Source organism: Muntiacus reevesi, chromosome X (assembly GCF_963930625.1).
Source record: "Muntiacus reevesi chromosome X, mMunRee1.1, whole genome shotgun sequence".
In the NCBI taxonomy this organism is placed as follows: Eukaryota; Metazoa; Chordata; class Mammalia; order Artiodactyla; family Cervidae; genus Muntiacus; species Muntiacus reevesi.
In genome coordinates this window covers 134,516,236-134,531,848 of record NC_089271.1, presented here as the reverse complement: position 1 = coordinate 134,531,848, position 15,613 = coordinate 134,516,236, and the positions used below count along the sequence as shown (strand labels likewise).

At 38.4% G+C, this 15,613-nt stretch overlaps 1 long non-coding RNA gene across 1 annotated transcript; it reads right to left on the bottom strand.

Annotated features, from left to right (window-relative positions):
• Positions 1-1,980: 1,980 nt before the first annotated feature.
• On the bottom strand, positions 1,981-6,181 carry LOC136154235 (uncharacterized). The gene is made up of 3 exons (XR_010660499.1): positions 6,103-6,181; positions 3,011-3,066; positions 1,981-2,396 (listed from the first exon to the last, which is right to left on the bottom strand). It is a non-coding gene; the product is annotated as an uncharacterized lncRNA (long non-coding RNA).
• Positions 6,182-15,613: the final 9,432 nt, after the last annotated feature.

Below are 15,613 nucleotides of genomic sequence, written 5' to 3'. Positions count from 1 at the left end.
TAGGAAAATATTGAGTAAAATAGCCTTCCCCCCAAGAGAACTAGCAAATTCTCTTTACTGCAGAAAAACAAAAATGTTTATAACTGAACTACAAGACTCTAGGTGAAACTAGTTAAAACTGATCATTAGACATTCTATAAATTTATGTACCGTTTAGGTGCTTGCTAATTTATCTTCTCTGTTTATGGATTATATCGAAGAGCATTTGGACCTTCAAAATTACAGAATCACTGAGAGAAAACTAATTGTTACCAATAGCAAACAGTTTAGTTACTGTCATTTTTTAAATATAACTTATTCAATAACCATACCAACATATTTTATGATTGCTCTCTAGTTCTATCAATACATATTGACTCATTAGAATCTTAGTGGAGAAGAGGCACAGATTATTAAAAACTTGAATAATGAGCATGTAGTTTTTCAAAACTATATGAAGAAGACACATAATAAGTCAAGATTCTGATAAAATACATATTTGCTTGTAATAAAACTTCAGGGTAAATGTACCACTGCAACTGCAACTGGTACAAATGCAGATTTGGTTATCATCTAGTAAGTATATAAGAGAATCTAAACAAACTGAAAAAAATGGGGGAAGCAAGTTCATGCTGAACTTAAACTTTTGCATGGAGGCATTCAACATTAGTGAACAAAGCGATACTCAGGAAAAGAAAACGTGCTCAGTGTTATACATGATTTCAAGTTATGAGTCGTTCAAGAAAAAAAATTATTAGAGGAATAATTAAGCAAAGTAATCACTGATGGTATAAACAGCAGCAGAAGTTTTGCTGAGCAGAAGATCTATTTAAACCTCAGATTAAAGATAAAACTCCTGAAGAATTGATGGTAATAAAACACAATGGAAATGGTGCAACGGATATATGAAAATAAGATAACGCTTTAGAGTAGACTGGTGAAACTAAAACAATGAGATACCACTACATTTAATGGAATGGTCAAATACAAAATTCTGACAAACCAGTTACTGGCAAAGATGAGGAACAATAGAAACTCTCATTTGTTGTTAATCGATTGCAAAATGGTAGAATCACTTTGGAAGCAATTTCTTACAGAGTTATTATACATTTATATACAGAGTTGTTCTACAACATGATCTATCAATTACACTCCTAGATTGTTCAGCAAATGATTTGATAGTTAATGCCCACACAAAAACATGCACATGAATTTTATAACAGCTTAATTCATACTCTCTCTCTCTCTCACCCACAAATTGGAAGCAGTGAACTATAAAATCACAAAAAGAAATGGATGAAACCTGAATGAATGTTATTAAGTAAAATAAGCTAGTCTGGAAAAGGTTAAACACTGCAAGCTGATAATTATACCACACTCTGGAAAAGGTTAAACTGTAGAGCAAGTAAAAATTATCAGAGGCTTCTTTCTTTTGCTTCAGAGGAGTTTTATTAGTTTGGATAAGTTATGTCAACACCTTATCCTCTCCTACTTTGACACACAAATCCACTCATTCAGAGTCTTCTTCGCACCAGAGTTCATACACTGTAATGGTATCGTGTGCGTCTGCGGGAACCTCAACATTGGGAGGGCTGAGGTTACTGCAGGTTGCCGCGGCAAGTTTCAGATTCCGCACCCTGGACACAAATTTCACAAGGTCCATCTCGAGCTGGGTTAAGGTAGCGAACATATAGTCCTTGTCTGGGGAGGCCTTTTTCTTTTTCTGTCCCAGAGAGCCAAATGAACCACCCTGACAGGCAGGAGGAGTCTGCACATTACTCTCACCACTCTCTCCTGTCAACTTCACTGTCAGGTACATGAGCACAATGAAGAAAAGCCCGAGTAACACCATCTTAAGCCAGTCCTGGGCATGCTCTGGTTGATTCTGCTGAATTAAACAGTGTCCTCCGCAGAGCACCTGACGCTGGAGTTCTTCGGCTGTCTCTCTCAGGGAAGTAAACATTAAGCCGTCCACATAGGTAACGGCCATGGAAAAGCACAGGAACCATTGGACGGACCACATGGTGAGCCGAGAGGAAACAGCTCCTGGTGTGCTGGTCTGCGCTGGCACCTGGAGACTGAGGACCAGCCAAGCTTGGCCCTTGGTGATGTCACAATGGGCCCCGCCCCAGCCAGAACCCACGTGGTCGTTGTGATGACTTCAGGGCAGAGGGTAAGGAGGCTTGTGGGGGTCAATTGGGAGTAGGGCTTAAAGGGAAATGGCGACATTCCCAGAGGGCAATTGAAAAAGAGGACTGACAGAAGAAGAGGGAGTGACAGAATGCCATTTCCATGCCAGTGTATTCTTTCTCAACCTGGTGCTCTCCCGGGAGGGTGGTTCCATCTTCGATTTTCATTATTCCATTTGTTGAATCCAGACCCTGGGCTGAGCAGAGCAGGCCCATGGGCATGTGCCCCTGTGGAGCAGAGGGACAAGTGGGAAAGTAAGATATTAAACCAGAGGCCACAAACTAGAAGCCACTGATGTGTTTTGTGTGGCTGCACTGTTCCTAAAAATGACTGTGCTCAGTCGCTGTCGTGTCTGACTCCTTGAGACCCCATGGACAGTAGCCCACCAGCTCCTCAATCCCTGGGATTTCCCAGGCAAGAATATTGGAGTGGGTTGCCATTTCCATCTCCAGGCATAGAGGCTGTTTTAGGGCAGTGAAACTATTCTGTATGATGTTATGGAAAATACGTGACACTACATATTTGTGAAAATTGGAAGAACCTTACAGCACACCATTAAATCAATGCATGTATATTTTTAAAAACTTTGACATCAAGAATGGAATGCAGAATTTGACTAAAGAATGGAATTATATTACAAATGTATGAAACCACCTCACTAAGATCCCCTGACTTAAGTAACTTTGGTAATGAATGGAGTTTGCAAGACTGAAAGTAAAATATAAAAGCAGTGTAATCTAGTTGATAGTGTTGTTTCTCGTAGGGGTACAGGTTAACAATCCTGATATTGTTACACATGCATACTTGAACAGTTAAATAGATGGCACATGAACATACATACATATATTTCTTTAACTTCTTAGCTGAAAGGTTTAAGAGAAATGATACTCCCAAAATCTGAAATGATTGAATACATGTGAGAGAATAGACCAATTTCCCATGCAGAAGAATTTCAGATAATTGACTTAGGTAATTGTGCTCTCAAGGAGGTGGAGTGTAACTCCCTATTCCTTAAGAATGAGTTACACATGGTGACTTCATTCCAAAAAATACAACAATATGGAGAGGGAGAAAAAGAGTAACTTGACAGTGGAATAACCTGACAAACGATATTTCAGCCAAGTGGTCAAGGTCAATATTACCAGGGATAAGGCATGTAGATTGAATCATGTGGTTAAAAAAAGGACACTCCATCTCTGCAGTCTTCCTCCCCACAAACCCGTGAAGTGAAAGTGAAAATGAAAGTCACTCAGTCATGTCTGACACTTTGCAACCCCATGGACTATATTGTCCATGAAATTCTCTAGGCCAGAATACTGGAGTGGGTAGCCTTCCCTTCTCAGGGAGATCTTCCCAACCGAGAGATCAAACCCAGGTCTCCCCCAATGCAGGTGAATTCTTTACCAATTGAACCACAAGGAAGACCCCCCAAAAAATCCATAGTCCCAGGCTAATAGGAAAAGCATCAGACAAATCCAAGTTGAGGAACATTTTATAAAATATCTGACTAGTACTCCTCAAAACTATCAAGGTTGTGAAAAATAAAGGAAGTCTGAGAAATTGTCACATCCAAGAAGAGCCTAAAGAGACATCCGCTACATACAATGTAGGATCAGGGATGGGTTCCTGGATCAGAAAAAGGACATTGGGTAAAAACTAAGAAAATCTTAATACGAAAAAAATCTTAGAAACAAAGTAGGCACTCTAGTGTATAACAATATGTGTGATATTTTGGAGCTTTCTGATACACAGCAGCTATCTTCGCTTTTTTGTTAGTAAAATCATTCTAAGGCTTTTTAAAGTTTATTTTTAAAACATAGAGCAGTGGAGGCAACATTAACATTATTTGCTGATGACAGGAGACTTCAAAGAAAAGTACTCTATGCAGTCACCCTTTCCTATCCATGGGTTTTGCATGCAGGAATTCACGAAGTGTGGATTAAAAATATTTATTCAAAAAAGTTCCAGAAATTTCCAAAGATCAAAATTCAAATTTACCACATGCTGTCAACTTTGACATGTCATTTACATTGTATTAGGTATTATAAGTAATCTAGAGATGATTTAAAGTCTATGACAAGATATGTGCAGTGTATATGCCAATACTAAAATGCTATGCTACTTATTATAAGGGACTTGAACATCTGTGGATTTGGGTATTTGATATTTGGCGGTGGTGTCTTAGAACCAATCTCCCACAAATATTGAGGAAATATTTAAAGAAATTAAGCTAGATGGCTGGGTAAAAATAATAATGTACAGAACAGTCTTCCTACACACTAACAACCAGTTACATTTATAATGGAAGACACCATTTATAATAGCTAGAAACAGATAAACATTAAGAATATATTTAAGAACAAATATGCAATAGCTATTTGAAGAAAATTCTGAAATCCTACTGAAAAACACAATGAAATGCACGATAAAATGGAAAGATGTATCTTTTGGGAGTATGAAAAGATTTTATACAGATATCAATTGTCCCCAAATTATTCTGAAGTTATAATGAGATTTCAACAAAAATACTAATATGAATGGTATGAGAAATAAGCTAATTCTATAATATATGTGGAAAAATAAAAATGTTCTAAGAGGCAGGGCACTTCTGAAAAAGAAGATGAATGAGCATGAAGGTTGTCCTTACTAGATTTTAAAGGGTATGGATAGCCTACAATGCTTACATAGAGAAATACTGGTATACGACTAGTACTAGTACATGGTTAGACTTACAGCTCATGAGGTAAGACGTGAAAGCAGACATCAACTCAAATACACACACATACAGCATTTGTCGGAATGTGGCACCCCCCAAAATTCATGTTGTAAACCTAATGTCCAGTGTGATGATATTAGAAGGTGGGGCCTTAGGGAGATATTTAGGTCATGAGGGTGTAACCCTCAAGAACGGAGATTAATGCTCTTACAAAGAGAACTCACAGAGCTCCAAAGCTCCTTTTGCCATGTGAGAACACAGTAAGTCCCTTACACAGGAATCTTCAAACTGAAATTTCAAAGATTCGAACTTGCATTCCCATGTCCAGTCACGTAAGTTAATTCACGTGTCTGGTGGACATTGTCACATGCGTGCATCCTCTACAAGTGGTTGTGCTTTTGTGTATTTTACAGCACAGTGCTGTATAGAGTACATTAGAACCCTACGTTGATTTCTAGCCCAGGATGTCTGAAAGCACGTGTAAAAGAGCAGTATACCCTATGACCCAGCAATCCCACTCCTAGGCATATACCCTGAGGAAACAAAAATTGAAAAAGACACATGTATCCCATTGTTCACTCCAGCACTATTTACAATAGCTAGAATATGGAAGCAACCTAGATGTCCATCAACACATGAATGGATAAAGGAGTTCTGGTGCTTATACACAATGGAATATTACTCAGTCATAAAAAGGAGTCAGTTCCAAATGTTGAGTCAGTTCTAATAAGGTGGATCAGCTTCCCTTGTGGCTCAGCTGGTAAACAATCTGCCTGCAATACAGGAGGCCTCAGTTCGATTCCTGAGTTGGGAAGATCCCCTGGAGAAAGGAAAGGCTACCTACTCCAGTATTCTGGCCTGGAGAAGTTTCCATGGACTGTATTGTCCATGGGGTCGCAAAGTGTTGGACACAACTGAGTGAATTTCACTTCACTAATAAGGTGGATGAACCTCGAACCTATTATACAGAGTGAAGTAACTCAGAAAGAGAAAGAGAAATATCATAACCCATATATATGGAATCTAGAGAAATGGTACCGAAGAACTTATTTACAGGGCAGCAGTAGAGAAACAGACATTGAGGATAGACATATGGACATGGGAAGAGGGGAAGAGAGAGTGAGATATACGGAGTAAAGAGTATATATGGAGATATATATAGAGAGAGATATAGATATAGATGATATATGGATATAAACAATAACATGGAAACTTACATTACCATATGTAAAGTAGAAAGCAACGGGAATTTGCTGTATGGCTCAGGAAACTCAAACAGGGTCTCTGTATCAACCTAGAGAGGAGGGAGATAGGAGGGAGGTTCAAAAAGGAGGGGATATATGTATACCTATGGCTGATTCATGTTGAGGTTTGACAGAAAACAACAAAATTCTGTAAAGCAATTATCCTTCAATAAAAAAATTAATTTTTAAAAAAAGCAGCAGTATACAGCCGATTCTGTTATTTGGGTACTAAGGCTAACTTTGCTGGACTTATGAACAAATTGGGCTTAAAAGTGAACTCTCAGAATGGAACTTGTTCATACGCAGGAGACTTCCTATAGGAAAGAAGTCTGCAATTCAGAAAAGGACCCTCATCTGGCCATACTGCTATCCTGATCTTATACCTCTAGCCTCCAGAACTGTAAGAAATAAATTTCTGTTATTCACAAGCACCTCTATGCCTGGTATTTTGTTATAGCAGCCCAAATGCACTAAGATACATAGACACACATACTCATTAAGAATATGATAAAGGTAGAAGGTGTCATTTTACACTGGAGAAGGAAGTTTCTTCATCAACTAATGTTGATGCATTATGTAGTAACCCTCTGGGGAAAAAATATAAACTTGAAGAATTATTTTTCTATACCCCATTTTTCACATATTAAGTTCCCTACTTGAAATGTGGTTTATCTATCTTTGATTGCAACGCTCACTTATGCTTCAAAATTCATTTCAAGAACCCCCTCTCTCTTCCCCTTCTCCCTCTTGCTGAGAAACTCATCACAACCGATTAGATGAGATCAATCAAGACAGATATCCATGACAGGGGTCATGGAGGCATAATGGGCCAGAGTGAGATGTTAGAAGTGAAATAGGGGTGTAGTGGATATCCATGCAGTCAGAGTAGCCTAGTATGGGGAGTCAGAACTCAAATAGGGTGTAGCATGTGTAGCAGAGATGTCAGAATTTGAGTAAGGAAAAAACGATGTCCATGCTAGGACATGTAATGGGCAGTCAGTGCCAAAGTGGGATTAGGAGACATTCACAGAGCAGAGCAGCTTGCTACAAGAGTCCGTTTAGCCCGGAGGATATTAAATAGGAAGCTGGCCAGGCATACAGAGTAAAAGCCTCAGTCCAGAGAAGACAAAATCCACAAGGAGGAGGCAGATTTGTGTAGAAAGTCAGAGGCCAAGCAAAGTGAGGAGGGCATCCATGGATGGAGGTGGGCCGGCTCCGAGTGGGCAGTTAGAGACTGAGTGGAACAAGGAGAGTGTCTGCACATTGGGGTGTGCCAGTGCAGAGTATCAGAGCCCAAGCAGGGCGAGGGGTTATGTTTATATAAGGGTTGCCTGGAGAGGGTGTCAGAGCCCGGATACGTTGAGAAAGGTATTCACATGAGTTGAGGACAATCCAGCATTTTGTGATATCAGAGTCTGAGCTATATCAGGAAGATACACACACACACACAGGCATGCACACACATGTACACTTCCAACACTATGTCAATGAGAGGAACTGGGAAATAATGAGTACATACAGATCTCATATATTGGATTCTAAATTTCATTTTCCACTAAAAATACTTGAGGCTTCTTGGAGAAATTGTTAATTCCATGGATAGGACAGGAAAAGTACAAGATGAGCCTGGAATATCTTGTACCAAAAGCATCAAATTTTTCAGAGACTGACGGGGAGATGTCAAAAGGACAGAGAGCCAGGCTTAAGGAGGTTCTCACTGTCTGAGGCTGGAACAATGTGAACTTCAAAGTAAATAACAATAGTGACAGATCTTGATTCATTTAGTAAAATAAGAGAGCCTTAATCAAATAGGCACAAATAAATGAATACATCTAATTTTGGTGAGGCATAAAATATTTATATACTTTAAAATACAAAAAATTTTTAAAATACAAGATAGGGGAGTGTAACGTGACAGTGGGAAATCTTGTCAACAGCCACTTTAATCAAGTGACCCAAGTGAATATCATCAATATTAGGACACACTGAAATCATGAACCACCTGATAGAATGAGATTATATGAACACAGTATCATTTCTGTCATTTTCCTGTCAAAGATGCAAAACATGAAATTTGTCATGAGCTAATACAGGATGGAGCAAAATTGTGGAGAATTCTACAAAATAACTGACCTCTAGTTTTGTCATCAGAGTAATACTGCCTCATAGAATGAGTTGGGAAATGTTTCTTTCCACTTCTATGGACACATTTAGAATGTATGTGTGGAGAATTAGCATGATTTTTGGTTTAAATATTTGGCAGAGTTCAGCAGGGAGGCTATCGGTATCTAGGTAGGGAAAGGGGGGACTTTTGTGAGGTGGGCTGGGCAAAAAGTTTAAAAATGACTAATTTTATCTCTTGCTATTCAGATTTTCATTTTCTTCTTGAGTCAATTTCAGTCATTTGTGTATTTCCAGAAATTTGTCCATTTCATCTAAATTTTCTAACTAGCATCATGGTATTCCTTTACAATTATATTTATTTCTCTAAAGTTCGTAGCAATTTTTCATTTTTATTCTTAATTTTAGTAATTTGAGTCTTCTTCCTCCCTTGATCACATCGCTAAAGTTGTGTCAATTTATTGACCTTTCTCAGAGAAGGCAATGGCACCCTGCCCCAGCACTCTTTCGCCTGGAACATCCCGTGGATGGAGGAGCCTGGTAGGCTGCAGTCCATTCGGTCCCGAAGTGTCGGACACGACTGAGCAACTTCAGTTTCACTTTTCTCTTTCATGTACTGGAGAAGGAAATGGCAACCCACTCCAGTGTTCTTGCCTGGAGAATCCCAGGGACGGGGGAGCCTAGTGGGCTGCCGTCTATGGGGTTGCACAGAGTCAGACACGACTGAAGCGACTTAGCAGCAGCAACAGCAGCAGCATTAACCTTTTTAAATAACCAAATTTTAATTTGTTGTGTATCTCTGTGGTTTTCCTTTCCTCTGTTCCATTAATTTTGCTCTAGAATTAATTGTTTACTATGACTGCCTATTTGAGTTTAGTTTGCTACATCCCCTCACATAGGTGTGGTGTGTTTTCTCTTTCATTCTTCTCAAAGTAAAGTTGATCCTTGAACAACAGGCATATGAACTGTGTAGGTCCATTTATACAAAGATTTTTTTTCAACAGTAAACTCTACAGCACTACACCATCTGCAGCTGGTTGAATCTGCAGAGGTGAAATCACGGATTTGGAAGAACCACATAGAGGGCCAACTACAAGTTACATATGGATTTTTGACTGCAGAAAATGTGGTTGCCCTAAACCCCGCACTGTTGAAGAGCCAAATGTATTTCTACTTTCTCTTGTGATTCTTTCTTTGACCCTTTGATTATTTAGGAGTATGCTGTTTAACTTCCACATATTTGTCTGTTTCTCAAGATGTTTTGTTTTCCAATTTTATTATATTCAGAGGATGGATTTGATATGGCTTGAACCCTTTAATATTTATTTAGGTTTGTCTTATGTCCTAGAATATAGGGTATTCTAGAGAATGTTCCCTGCACCCTTAAGAAGAATGCATATCCTGTACTGGATAAATTGCTCTATAGATATCTGTTAGGTCCATCTGGTTTCTATTCTCTTTCAAGATCTCTATTTCATTGTTGATCTTCTGCTAGTCTTTCTATCCATTATCGAAAGTGGATTAGTAAAGTATAGCAATTATTGTTGAACTGTCTATTTCTTTCTTCAATTCTATCAGTTTTTTTTTCCTCCATGCATTTTTCTGTTGTTTTGTTAGGTGCATATATAATTATTATGTCTTCCTAATAGAGTCCCCTTTTTATCATTATGAAATGTCCTTCTTTACCCCTAGTATCATTTTTTAATAAAAATCTTTTTTTTCCTTAGTACAATATACCCAATTCTCCCTTTGGTTGATGTTTGCATTATGTGTATTTTTCAGTCATTTCATTTAAAATGTATATCTTTGACTCTAAATTATGCCTCCTGTAGAGAGCATATAGTTTTATCTTTGTTTTTTATCTAGTCTCAGAATATTTGCTTTTTGATTAGATTGTTCAATTCATTCATAATTTACATAATTATTCAGTTCAGTTCAGTCAATTAGTTGTGTCTGATCCTTTGAAACCCCATAGACTGCAGCACTCCAGGCTTCCCTGTCCATCACCAACTCCCAGAGCTTGCTAAAACTCATGGCCATTGAGTCGGTGATGCCATCCAACCATTTCATCCTCTGTCATCCCCTTATCCTCCCTCCTTCAATCTTTCCCAGCATCTGGGTCTTTTTCAATGAGTCAGTTCTTCGCATCAGGTGGCCAAAGTATTGGAGTTTCAGCTTCAGCCTCAGCCCTTCCAGTGAATATTCAGGACTGATTTCCTCTAGGATTGACTGGTTTGATCTCCTTGCAGTCCAAGGGACTCTCAAAAGTCTTCTCCAGCACCACATTTAAGATCATCAATTCTTGGGCATTCAGCTTTCTTTATAGTCCAATTCTCACATACATACATGACTACTGGAAAAACCATAGCTTTGACCGGACGTTTGTTGGCAAAATAATGTCTCTACTTTTTAATATGCTGCCTAGGTTGGACATAGCTTTTCTTCCAAGGAGCAAGTGTCTTTTAATTTCATAGATGCAGTCACCATCTGCAGTGATGTTGGAGCAAAAATAATAATAATAACAATAAACTCTCTCACTGTTTCTATTGTTTCCCCATCTATTTGCCATGAAGTCATGGGACTGGATGTCATGATCTTAGTTTTCTGAATGTTGAATTTTAAGCCAGCTTTTCCACTCTTCTCTTTCATTTTCATCAAGAGGCTCTGTAGTTCATCTTCGCTTTCTGCCATAAGGGTGGTGTCACATGTGTGTCTGAGATTATTGATATTTCTCCTGGCAATCTTGATTCCAGCCTGTGCTTCATCCAGCCTAGGATTTTGCATCATTATTAATATGATCAAATTTATGGCTATTTTATTTTTTCCAAAATTCGTGTTTTTTGTCCCTCTTTTTATCTTTATTGCCTTCATTTGTAAATGAAATTTTTCAGTGTAGCATTTGGCTTGCCTTAATGATATAGTTTAAGTTTTATTTTCTTAGTGACTACACTGGGACTTTCTGTATTCATATTAACTTATTAGCTCTACTTTATATTTTTACTAACTTAATGACAGAATAATCATCAACATCCTGGGTAACAGTGAACTAAACTGGACCGGAATGGGTGAATTGAATTCAGATGACCATTGGATCAATTACTGTGGGCAAGAATCCTATAGAAGAAATGGAGGAGAAATTATAATCAACAAAAGAATCCTGATATGCTCTACTTGGGTGCAACCTCCAACACGAAAGAATGATCTTGGTTCTTTCCAAGGCAAGCCATTCAGCATGACAGTAATTCAAGCCTATGCCCCTACGACAGATGCCAGAGAAGTTGAAGCTGCTCAGCCCTATGAAGACCTAGAAAACCTCCTAGAACTAACACCAAAATGAGATGTTCTATTCATCAGTGGGGACTGGTATGCCAAAGAAGGAAGTCAAGAGATACGTGGAGTGACAGGCAAGTTTGGCCTTGGAGAACAAAATGAAGCAGGGCAAAGGCTAACTGAGTTCTGCCAAGAGAATGCCCTCGTCAGAGCAAATACCCTTTCTAGGCAACGCAAGAGATAGGTTTACTCACTGACATCACCAAATGGTCAATACTGAAATCAGATTGATTATATTTTTTGTAGTCAAAGATGGAGAAGTTGTATGCCGTCGGAAAGAAAGCAAGACCTGGAGCTGACTGTGGCTCTGTTCATCAGCTTCTCATAGCAAAATTCATGCTTAAGCTAAAGAATGCAGGGAAAACCAATAGGACAGACATGTATAACTGAAATCCAATCCCCTATGAATATGCAGTGGAAGTAACAAATAGATTCAAGAGATTAAATCTAGTTAACAGTGTGGTTGAAGAACTATGGGCAGAGGTCCATAATACTGTACAGGAGGCAGCGAACAAAGCTATGCCAAAGAAAAAGAAAAGCAAGAAGTCAAAGAATCTATCTCAGGAGGCTTTAAAATAGCTGAAGAAAGAAGAGAAGCAAAAACCAAGGGAGAAAGGAAAAAGGTACATCCAAGGAAACACAGCGTTCCACAGGAAAACAGAGAGACAAGAAGGCATTAATCAATGAACAGTGCATAAAACCAGAAGAAAACAAGAGAAGGGAAAAGAATAGAGATCTCTTCATGAAAGTTAGAAATATCAAGGGAATATTTCGGCCAAAGATGGGCACAATAAAGGACAGCAATGGTAGAGACCTAGTAGATGCGAAGAGATCAAGAAGAGATGGAAGGCATACACATAAGCACTGTACGAAAAAGATCCTAATGAACCCGATTATTATGATGGTATGGTCAGTCACCCAGGGCCAGACATTCTGGAGTGTGAAGTCAAGAGGGCCTTAACTACTTTATTAACTACTGTTAATAAAGCTAGAGAATGCGACAGAATTCAGTAGAACTGTCAAAAACCCGAAAAGATGATGCCATCATGGTGTTACATTCAATATGTCAGCAAATCTGGAAGACCCAGCAGTGGCCACAGGACTTCAAAAGGTCAATCCTCATCCCAATTCCCAAGAAGGGTAGTACTGAAGAATGTGCTAAACTATCAGACAGCTACACTCATCTCCCATGCTAGTAAAAGTCAGGTTTAAAACTTGCATGCTAGGCTTCAGCATTATTTGAATCAAGAACTTCCAGCAAGCTGGGTTTAGTAAAGGAAGAGGCACCAGAGATCAAATTGACAGTATTTGCTGGATCACAGAGAAAGCAAGAACATGCCAAAAATCATCTATGTCTGTTTCATCGATTATGCTAAAGCCTCCGACTGTGTGGATCATAACAAATTAATAAAAGCTCTTAAAGAGATGAGAATACCAGACCCTCTTACTTGTCCCCTGAAAAACCTGTATATGGGTCAAGAAGCAACAGGTAGCACCCCATATGGACCAACTGATTGGTTCAAGATTGAGAAACAAGAGCCTCAATAAGTCGTGCAGGGAAAACAGATAGCTACATGTAAAAAAATGAAGTTAGAACACTTCCTAACACCAAACACAAAAATAAGCTCAAAATGGATTAAAGGCCTAAATGTAAGACCAGAAACTATAAAACTTTTAGAGGAAAACACAGGCAGAATACTCGATGACATAAATCAAAGCAAGATCCTCTATGACTCACCTCCTAGAGTAATGGAAATAAAAACAAAAATAAACAAGTGGGACCTGATTAAACTTAAAACTTTTTCTAGCAAAAGAAACTATAAGCAAGGTGAAAAGGCAACCCTCAGAATGGGAGAAAATAACAAATGAAACAACTGACAAAGGATTAATTTCCAAAATATGCAAGCAGCTTATATAACTCAATAGCAGAAAAAAACAAACAACTCAATCAAAAAGTGGGGGAAAGACCTAAACAGACATTTCTCCAAAGAAGACATATAGGTGGCTAACAAACACATGAAAAGATGCTCAATATTGCTCATTATTAGAGAAATGCAAATCAAAACTACAATGAGATATCACCTTACACCACTCAGAATGGCCATCATCAAAGAGTCTACAAACAATAAGTACTGGAGAGGGTGTGGAAAAAAGGGAACCTTCTTGCACTATTGGTGGGAATGTAAATTTATACAACCACTATGGAAGACAGTATGGAGATTCATTAAAAAAAAAAAAAAAGACTAGAAGGAAAACCACCATATGACCCAGTAACTCCACTCTTAGACATATACCCTGAGGAAACCACAATCAAAAAAGACACATGTACCCCAATGTTCACTGCGGCACTATTTACAATAGCTAGAACATGGAAGCAACCTAGATGTGCACCAGCAGATAAATGGATAAAGAAATGGTGGTATATATACACAATGGAATATTACTCAGCCATAAAAAGGAATGTATTTGAATCAGTTCTAATGTGGTAGATGAATCTAGAGCCTATTATACAGAGTGAAGTACATCACAAAGAGAAAGATATATATTGTACACTAATGCCAATATGGAATCTAGAAAGATGGTACCAAAGTCATTATTTGCAGGGCAGCAATGGAGAAACAGACATAGAGAACAGACTTATGGAAAAGGGGAGAGGGGAGGAAAGAGTGAGATATATGGAGAGAGTAACATGGAAACTTACATTGCCATCTATAAAATAGATAACCAATGGGACTTTTCTCTGTCTCAGGGAACTCTAACATGGGCTCTGTATCAACCTAGATGGGTGGGATGGGGATAGAGATGGGAGGGAGGTACAAGAGGGAGGGGACATACATAAAATTATGGCTGATTCACCTTTAGTTTTGACAGAAAAAAAAAAGTTCTGTAAACCAATTATCCTTCAACTAAAAATAAATAAACTTCGGGGACAAAAAAAAAAAAACAACTACACAGATTTAGGGCTTCCCTGGTGGCTCAGGAGTAAAGAATCTGCCTGCCAATGCAGGAAACATGAATTTGATCCCTGATTTGGGAAGATCCCATGTGCTATAAAGCAACTAAGCTTGTTCTCTGGAGTCCAGGAGCCACAACTACAGACCCCATGTGCCACAACTACTGAAGCCTGCATGCCCTAGAGCCCATGCTCCATAACCAGAAAAACTACCACAGTGAGAATCCTGCACTACAAGTAGAGACTAGCCCTGCTTGCTGCAACTAGGAAAAAAAAAAAAAAAAAAAAAACCCTCGAAGCAACAAAGACTCAGTACTGTCAAAAATAAATAAATTTAAATTTAAAAAACTTAATTGATTTAAACATAACAGAGAAGGGCCATTAGAAGTAATATAAAGTTTGAATTAGATGACATGGTTAGACAGCATCATTGATTCAGTGAATATGAATTTGAGCAAACTCAGGGAGATAGTGAAGGACAGGGGACCCTGTGTGCTACAGGTCACGGGGTCGCAAAGAGTTGGACATGACTTACTGACTGGACAACAATAACAAAGCCTGACTTGTATGATGCTTTTTGAATAACTACAATAAAGCAAATGCAAATAGTTACTGCTAAAAAAAAAAAAAAAAAAGATTGAGAAAGGAGTACAATAGGGCTGTCTGCAGTTACCCTGTTTAACCTGTACGCTGAGCACAGCATGAGAACTGCAAGGCTGGATGAGTTACAAGCTGGAATCAAGATAGGCAAGGAGAAACATCAACAACCTCTGATATACAGATGATAGCACTCTAATGGTAGAAAGTGAAGAGGCACTAAAGAGACTCTTGATGAAGGTGAGATACATCAGAAGAATGGAAATGACATAATTTTATAATTATACAGTCTTTTAAACTGAATAAATTAAACCTTATGCAAAAAAAACTAAATAGATTGAAGTAATTAGCCTCCAGCTAATAAAGTAAAATTAAAAAAAAAAAAAAACTAAGATCTTGGCATCCATCCCCATTACTTCAGGGCAAATAAAGGGGGGAAAGGTGGAAGTAGTGACAGATTTCCTCTTCTTGGGCTCTAAGATC